Genomic DNA, 9,497 nt, shown 5'->3' with positions numbered 1-9,497 from the left:
CTTCAACAAAGCCCTTTTAGCAAAGTAGGTGTGGTGAATTCTTACAGTCCTGGATTCTTTGTGCACTAGAGTTTTGAAAGCTAGGTATTTTCATCAAGAAGAGTTCATGAATGCCACAAGACCCAAGAGTGTATCATGAACTTGGAAGAGCACCATACATGGGTGAAGCCTGCTGAAGGGACTTCAACTGAATTCCAAGAGATGTTGCAAATAAACCTATTAGGGCGAAACATAACAAAATATTCACATATCTGATGATCTGCTCAATTACTTGGGTAAGGAGTGGAACGTCGAAACCTTACAATGGGTTTCCGTGATAGTGATGTGCATGATGGTAGGCAAACTGCAATTAGGGGGGCCGGAAGATAGGTTACTTAACATGGAAGTATGCCAAAAATTGCACATTCTCAGTACGCTCAACTTATCACTTAGAGGTCAGCCTTAAGGATCATGAAAAAGCTACACTGCAAGGTTCATTATCGGCTGCGGACCAACAAGGGTGGAAAGAGTTGTGGAGTACGGGGCAAAGCCAAAATCCATGTTTGGAGACTGTGGAAGAATGGGTTTGTTGTAGAGGTGATGGAGTTGCATAGGCATAGAATTAATTGGGGGGGGGGGTTGTGTCGTGTGCGAAGAGACAACTTTTCACCGGTTTTTGGAGGTGTCCATATGTTGAACAATGTTGAAAGCTGATTCAATAGGACCCGATGTGGTTTAGGGTTAGGGTTTTTATTCATGTTTTCCGCTGCGAAATAAATAAAAGTGCTCTTTTTAAAAGGTCAATAGAACTAAAGTGAGAGTTAATTTTTAAGAGCATGTTAAAGTAATTATTGAAACAATTATGATTCTGTTACTTTATGACCAACGTTGTTAATAACATAATCGTGATTTATTGTTGTTATATGTGCATTTATTCCTATTTCCCGCCCAATGGTGATATAGTTTCAATTGCACAAACAGTTGTATGTTTTAATTTTGACCAACGTTGGATTAATGCATGCAATTGTTGTTATGATCTCACTTCATTGTGGTTTTCGGAGGGTACTACTTGATGATCTGCATCAAGAATGTTCCAACCCTCAGAAGTGACAACTACACTAAATGGAGAAAGAAGGTCGACTTGGCTTTTGATTGTGCTGAGGTGGACTGGGTTGTGGACACCCCACAACCGGTCAAAGCAATAGAGCCGGTCAGAGATGCAAATGATGATGATGCTACTTGGGACAAAAATAAGAGGGATCATGCTCTAGTGCAGATGTCATATACCCTCGACAACCAAAACCGGCTCACCGCCAATAAAAAGTGCATGGCTTTCATAAAGAACACAATTGAGAACACTATTGTGCGCTCAATTGCAGAGTGTACTTTCGTAGGGGGTTTATTGAAAAGATAAAGAGACAGTTCACTGGCTCTTCAAAGACATATGCTACCCAGTTGCTAAAGTAGCTGGTGACAGAAAAGTACACAGGCGGTGGACATGGCATAAGAGAGCACATCCTGAGGATGAGCAACATGGCAGCTAAGCTTATACCCATGGATTCGGATTTGGAGCTCAAGCCTGCACTCCTTGTTCACCTGGTTATGGCTTCACTGCCAAAAGAGTTCGACACTTTTGTTGTCAACTACAACATGTCGCCTGAAAAATGGGACATTGAAAAGACCATAGCCATGTGTGTGCAAGAAGAGGACAGACTTAGAACCTCACATGGTGGTTCTCTGAACTATGTGAAGGATAATAATAAAAAATAACTACAGTCAAAGTAGCAATGGTTCACCTTCAAAGTCACATGGAAAAACTCCCACACAATATCAGCATCGACAAAAGTCTCTTCCAGTGGACAAAGATACATGTCTCCATTGTAAGCAGACTAGGTATTACAAGAAAGATTGCCCTGTTTGGCTAAAGTCAATAATGGCAAAGAGAGGTAACAACATTGTTTCCTTTGTAGATGAATCCTTGTATACACAATTTTCGAAATCTACTTGATGGATTGACTCAGGTGCAACTGTTCATGTTGCAAATTCATCACGGGGATTCCATTCGACGCGGACTACACAAAGAAGCGAAAGAAGCATTGAAGTTGCAAATGGAGTTCAAGCAGAAGTTGAAGCTGCCAGTGACATCTCCCTGGAGTTAGCTGATGGATTCAAGCTTCGGCTTACAGATGTTTTATATGTTCCTTCATTACATAGAAAATTGATCAGTGTTTCATGTTTGGATAAAGATCATTATGAATGTCATTCTGGACATGGCAAGTGTGCCATATGGTTTCATAATACTCATGTGGGTGTTGCTTTCCTTCACAATGCGGTTTATTTATTATCACTACATGAAAAACTGTATTCAGTGTGTAATGGGAATGAGCATGTTTCCGCGTCGGATAAAGAACAAAAGAAAAGAAAGAGAACTCATGACTAATCGAAATTATGGCACTGTCGCTTGGGCCATATTTCGAAGGGGAGAATAGAAAGACTGGTTAAAACTGAAATTCTTCCTCCATTAGAGTTCTCAGACTTAGAACAATGCATAGATTGCATTAAAGGAAAGTATGTAAAACATATAAAAAAGGTGCAAACCGTAGCACAAGAACACTAGAAATCATTCACACTGACATTTGTGGACCATTTCTTGTGAAAAGTGTGGATGGCTATGACTCGTTCATAACATTCACAGATGATTACTCCCGATATGGTTATATTTATCCAATCAAAGAAAGATATGAAGCGTTGGATAAATTTAAGATATTCAAAGCTGAAGTTGAAAATCAGCATGATAAAGGAAAAAAGATAGTAAGATCTGACCGTGGGGGGAGTACTACGGTCGGCACACTCCATATGGCCAAGTCCCTGGACCCTTTGCAAGGTTCTTGCAGTAGACTGACATAGTGGCCCAGTATTCAATGTCAGGCGAGCCTCGGCAAAATGGAGTAGCTGAAAGGCGTAACCGTACACTAATGAATATGGTGCGCGACGTGATGAGTTACTCCACCTTGCCATTGGGATTATGGATGGAGGCGCTTAAAACCACCATTCACATTCTCAATAGAGTACCAAGCAAGTCGGTGCCCAAAACACCGTACGAGTTGTGGACAAGAAGAGTGCCCTCCCTACAACACTTCAGTGTGTGGGGGAGCCCAACTAAGGCCAAAGTGTTTAATCCAAATATTGTAAAGTTAGATCCCAAAACAGACAGTTGCCACTTCATTGGCTATCCTGATGGAGACATGTATCTCTCTGGGCAGTAGAAACGAAACCCTTTTGATCTATCAGGATAGCCAATTAGGTGGCAAGTGATTGTTTTGGGATCTAACTTTGCAATATTTGAATTAAACACTTTGGTCTCAGCTGGGCTCCCCCACACCTTGAAGTGTTGTAGGGAGGGCACTCTTCCTCTCCAAAACTCGTACAGTGTTTTGGGCACCGACTTGCTTTGTACTCTATTGAGAATGTGAATAGCAGTTTTAAGCGCATTCGTTCATAATCCCAATGGCAAGGTGGAGTGACTCATCTTGCTGCACACCATATCCATTAGTGTATGGTTACGCCTTTCAGCTACTCCACTTTGTTGAGGCTCGCCCGACATTGAATACTGGGCCACTATGTCAGTCTCCTGTAAGAACCTTGCAAAGGGTCCGGGGACTTGGCCATATGGAGTGTGCCGACCATAGTACCCACCCCCCCCCCCACACACACACACACGATCAGACCTTACTATCTTTTTTCTTTTATCATGCTGCTTTTCAACTTCGGCTTTGAATATCTTAAATTTATCCAACGCTTCAGATCTTTCCTTGATTGGATAAATATAACCATATCGGGAGTAATCATCTGTGAATGTTATGAAAGAGTCATAGCCATCCACACATTTCACAGGAAATGGTCCACAAATATCAGTGTGAATGATTTCTAGTGTTCCTGTGCTACGGCTTGCACCCTTTTTGATATGTTTTACATACTTTCTTTTAATGCAATCTATGCATTGTTCTAAGTCTGAGAACTCTAATGGAGGACGAATTTCATTTTGAATTGTCTTTCTATTCTCCCCTTCGAAATATGGCCCAAGCGACAATGCCATAATTTCGATGAGTCATGAGTTCTCTATCTTTTCTTTTGTTCTTTATCCGACGTGGAAACATGCTCATTTGCATTACTCACAGAATACACTTTTGCACGTAGTGATAATGAATAAAGCTCATTGCGAAGGAAAGCAACACCCACATGAGTATTATTAAACCATATGGCACATTTGCCATGTCAAAAATAACATTCATAATGATCTTTATCCGAACATGAAACACTAATCAAGTTTCTGTGTAATGAAGAAACATATAAAACATCTATAAGAAGAAGCTTGAATCCATGAGCTAACTCCAGGGGATGTAGCAGGCAGCTTCAACTTCTGCTTGAACTCGATTTGCAACTTCAATGCTTCTTTTGCTTCTTTGCGTAGTCCGCGTCGAATGGAATCCCTGTAATGAATTTGCAACAAGAACTGTTGCACCTGAGTCAAAGGAAACAATATTGTTATCTCTCTTTGCCATTATTGACTTTAGCGAAACAGGGCAATATTTCTTGTAATGCCCAGTCTGCTTACAATGGAGACATGTATCTTTGTGCACTGGAAGAGACTTTTGCTGATGTTGATATTGCATGGGAGCTTTTCCATGTGACTTTGAAGGGGAACCATTGCTACTTTGATTGTAGTTCTTTTTCTTATTATCCTTCACATAGTTCAGAGAACCACCATGTGAGGTTCTAAGTCTTTCCTCTTCTTGCACACACATGGCTATAGTCTTTTCAATGTCCCATTTTCTAGGTGACATGTTGTAGTTGACAACAAAAGTGTCAAACTCTTTTGGCAGTGAAGCCATAACCAGGTGAACAAGGATTGCGGGCTTGAGCTCCAAATCCGAATCCATGGGTTTAAGCTTAGCTGCCATGTTGCTCATCCTGAGGATGTGCTCTCTTATGCCATGTCCACCACCTGTGTACTTTTTTGTCACCGGCTACTTTAGCAACTGGGTAGCATATATATTTGAAGAACCAGTGAACTGGCTATTTATCTTTTCAAAAAACTCCCCTCCGAAAGTACACTCTGCAATCGAGCCCACAATAGCATTCTCAATTGTGTTCTTTATGAAAGCCATGCACTTTTTATTGGCGGTGAGCCACTTGTAGTTGTCGAGGGTATATGACATCTCCACTGGAGCATGAACAATCTTCTTTTTTGTCCCAATCATCATCATCATCATTTGCATCTCTGACTGGCTCTGTTGGTTTGACCGGCCGTGGGGTGTCCACAACCCAGTCCACCTCGGCACAAACAAAAGCCAAGTCGACCTTCTTTCTCCATTCAGTGTAGTTGTCACCTCTGAGGGTTGGAACATCCTTGATGCAGCTCATCAAGTAGTACCCTCGTGAAAACCACAATGAAGTGAGATCATAACAACAATTGCGTGCATTAATCCAACGTTGGTCAAAATTAAAACATACAACTGTTTGTGCAATTGAAACTATATCACCGTTGGGCAGGAAATAGAAATAAATGCACATATAACAACAATAAATCATGATTATGTTATTAACAATGTTGGTCATAAAATAACAGAATCATAATTGTTTCAATAATCACTTTAACATCCTCTTAAAAATTAACTCTCACTTTAGTTCTATTGACCTTTTAAAAAGAGCACTTTTATTTATTTTGCAGCGGAAAACATGAATAAAAAATCAATGAACTTTATGCTTTTCAGAAGCATTTTTTTACTTTTCTATTTTCTAAAACAAACACTTCGTTGGATTAGTTTGAATAGTAAAATTCTGAGCAATGTTCTCTAAAAACTTTACATAATTCAATCGAAAACATGCTTCTGAAGACAAAAATAACAGACAAAACGCTGACGGGCCACTTTGCTTGCGTGGCCGGTCCCATGGCATGCGACACGCGCACCGCTCGCAGCCCATGGCCCGCTGGGCGTGCGCCGCTCTGCAGACTAGACAACGCTACCCATGGCCCGCTGGGCGAGCGCCGCACGAGATCATGGGAATCCAACGGTCCAGTGCGCTCTTCGCTGGGTCAAAACCAGCCCCCGGTCATCCTCCCGAAAACCCTAACCAGTTCCTTTCTGCTCGCCTCTACGTCTCTGTCTGTAGCAGCGGGTTAGGGCAACGCGGGCCACCGGTGACTGCGTCGAACCACCGCGCCGCGCGAGCCCCCTTCCCTTTCCCCTTCTTCCTCCATCCTCACCCTCCACCTATGGCAGAGAGAGATGCGGTTGTGCCGCCTCTTCGACAGCGTTCTTTCCGATGGAGTGGTGGCGCGCCTGTTGTCACCTTGCCGGCGTCGCGAGCTCCCGAGGAGAGCGCGCTGCTGTCAAGCGGCGCAACGGCAGTGCCCTTTGCCCCCTCGGGGTACTGCTCCTTTCGAAATCCAATCGATCCGAACACGATAAAAGGGAAAAGGCTGTTCTTTTACTGTAATTAATCTAGAAGGTGTCGATCTCATTTGCTTTTCTTTCTACCTGAAAAATCTAAGCCTAGCACTGCTCTGACACCAATGTTAAGTTCTCTAGGAACATCTAAGCTAGAGATTATTGGTAGGACTATCTATATATCGAATATGTCTAATCATTTGAGAAGGGGGGACAGATGGATGGGGAAGAAGAGGAGTAATTTCTCCTTGGCTCGATGAGCCCGTGGTGTCGGACATGGTGAGGGCGACGGTGATGGCAGGGTGTGGTCAAGGCGGCGACGGCGGAGCTTCCCGTCGCTATTGTGCTAACCTAGATCAGTAGGTGTATCAGCGACGGTACGGTTTGCGATGAACCTCGTGTTGCGTGCCGCTGGCCCCCACCTCTTTATATCTAGCGCATGTGACAGGGGCCCGTCAACCATAGTGGGTTGAGCGCCCCCGAACAGGGCGCGGATCTAAGGGCCCGATGGGCCGTTGGGCCCACACGGGAGGAGATCAACCTAACATATTCTTTCACACCTCCGGAGTTTGTTGAGTCGCAACACATGTTATCATCTTGGTTACTTGATTGGATGGGCATGAAGAAAGAAGCAGAGAAGGCAATTATGATCATGATGCTTTGTCACATGTGGCTCATGTGGGAGAGAATTCCTTGTTTGGCCCTTTTTTTAAATTCGCTTCTCTTTTTGGCCCAATTTTTTTATTTTTCCTTTTTTGACACTCAAATTTCATTTTGTTCCCCATATGACACTTTCGTCAGTTTTGACATGTAACGATGTTAAGTTTAACCCGAAAGGACTATTTTACCCCTAGTGTTGTATGTGACCAAATTATTTACATGCACACATTTAAAAAAAGGAGGATGACCCTCGGCCTCTGCATCTGGGCGATGCATACGACCATTATTAATTATTCGCACAAGACCTTACAAAGTCATACAACAGTAAGACTAAAGCCGCCGTCTAAGCAACAAACTGACGCTACATCTATCCAGTTGATGAAGGGACGCAGACAGCCTGGGCCTAATACCAAACAGACATCGCAGCCAAACCTAAACATTTAAGACCTGAGGTCCCAACCAAGACGCCTGTCGGGTATGGGGAACCTACCAGTCCGGCGAACTCCTCAACTAGGACGCCTGCGGGGGGTGAGGTCGCCGCAGCCACCTGCCACCAATCCATCTTCAGAGCTGTACTGTTGCATCAACCGTGTCAGGTCTCTCTGCCATCAACGCCACCACGACGCTAGACAGTGTCTTCCTCCTACGCGAGACCATCCTCGCACATCGAACTCCGAATCTGCACTGCGCAATGCCGTCGAGATCCGTCGCCATCAATGGTAGGATGAAGCACCGCTCCACCAAAGATGCCGTCCGCTGGTCCCGCAAGCCGAGTGCACCTCCAAGAATGCCGCCCCAAGGGGTGACGACACATACTTGCCGCCAGCATCCGATCAGCCGATCTAGAGTTTCCCTCGGAGGTATTGAGTGGAGTTAGGAGCTTCACCTCGGTGATGCCTTCATGAAGGAAACGATGATAAGGACATCGTCATCACCGGTTCCCGCCATCGACCGAAAACCAGGTTTTCACCCGGATCCGTCCCAAGAAATCCACCCGACAACATGTGCACTGTCTCGACCGCCTTCAAAGCACTAGATCCAGCTGCCTAGATCCGGCGACCACCCGCAGCAACAGTGCCACCGTAGGAGCCCTGGCGCACCAGCCACAACCTGAGTGTGCCACCACTGGAGCCTAGGAGGAGGGCTCCCACCCCGCCTCACCAAGCAGCGAGAGCCGCCGAGATGAATCCTGCGAACTCGTCACCGTCTCTGATCTGAACAAATCCAAAGCAGATCGCCGTCACAGATCCGCCTTGGACAGGGACTGCACCACGCCATGCCGCTGCGGGAAGCCCTAGCTTCACGAGCCGCCACCCTCCAGGGCCGCCGCCCCGGGATCCAGGCAATACATCGCCGCTGCCATCGGCCATGTTCCACCGCCGCCGACTGGCCAAGCCGCCGGCCACTGCGACCATGCCGCCATGACCAAGCATGCCCGTCGAGCAGCCGACACCACCAGATCTTCCACAAAGCCCGCTGCTCCGCCGCCTCCTCCCATCACCACACCGCCAAAGCGCTGCCGGCGGTCAGATCGGCCGCACCGCCGCGACGACAGCTCAGATCGGGGAGGAGGGCCCCTACCCCCATCACCTGCCTCATCCAAAGGAAGGCGGGAGGGAAGGGAGCCTCCACCGCCGCTGTCCGCTGCCTGAGGCTTTGCCCGGTGGCCTCCGCCAACGGCGGCGGAGGGGAGGGGAGGGAGGGGTTGGGAGCCCGGCGGTGGAGGGGCTAGGGTTCCGCCCGAGCCGCCCTAGCGGGGGGCGACACAGGGGACGGGGTTCTGGACAGATTCTGTTTCCATTTACATGCACTAGATATAAAGAGGTGGGGGCCCGCTGCTTATGTGTGCTAGCTTGCACGTACGTATTGTTTTTGGAGGATACGAGCTACAGTTGTAATACGATGTACAAACACGACTGACAGCCTCGGAGCCGCCGTGCATGAGAGGTGCCAGCGGCCTCGGCGCACCCATGCACGGGAGGAGGATACAACGCCGGCCGCTTGTCGGGCACAGCTGCACGAGGAACCTCGGCCCCAACATGGATACATGGAAGAGCAAGAAACCTATACGCACAGGTACAGGAGGTTATGTTGTGTTTTAACTCCCAACACAGAGTGCTGGTTCGAAGTGTTCTCAGCGCCATGCCAACTTTTGCGCTCACCGTACTAAAAGTTCCAAAGAAGCTACTGAAAGAAATTGACAAGTGCAGACGCCGGTTCCTATGGAAACATGATGATGAGTTGATGGGGGCCAGCTGCAAAGTAAGCTGGCCCGTGGTGTGTGCGCCAACCTCCAGGGGAGGCCTGGGCATCCCGGACCTGGATCGCTTCAGCCGTGCCTTGCGGCTGCGATGGCTCTAAATCTCCTGGGCCGATCCGGACCACCCATGGGTGGGCACGACGCCA

General features: G+C 46.6%; 2 pseudogenes; one reads left to right on the top strand and one right to left on the bottom strand.

Moving 5' to 3' along the window:
• The first annotated feature begins 1,051 nt into the window (after positions 1-1,051).
• Positions 1,052-2,079, top strand: LOC147979968 (uncharacterized; annotated as a pseudogene).
• A 2,285-nt stretch (positions 2,080-4,364) lies between these two features.
• On the bottom strand, positions 4,365-8,506 carry LOC147979967 (uncharacterized; annotated as a pseudogene).
• Positions 8,507-9,497: the final 991 nt, after the last annotated feature.

This window comes from Triticum urartu, chromosome 3A, assembly GCF_056163025.1.
Source record: "Triticum urartu cultivar PI428250 chromosome 3A, HENAU_Tu73, whole genome shotgun sequence".
Taxonomy (NCBI): Eukaryota; Viridiplantae; Streptophyta; class Magnoliopsida; order Poales; family Poaceae; genus Triticum; species Triticum urartu.
Note: the sequence above shows the minus strand (reverse complement) of the source record. Positions and strands in the feature narration are given on the sequence as shown.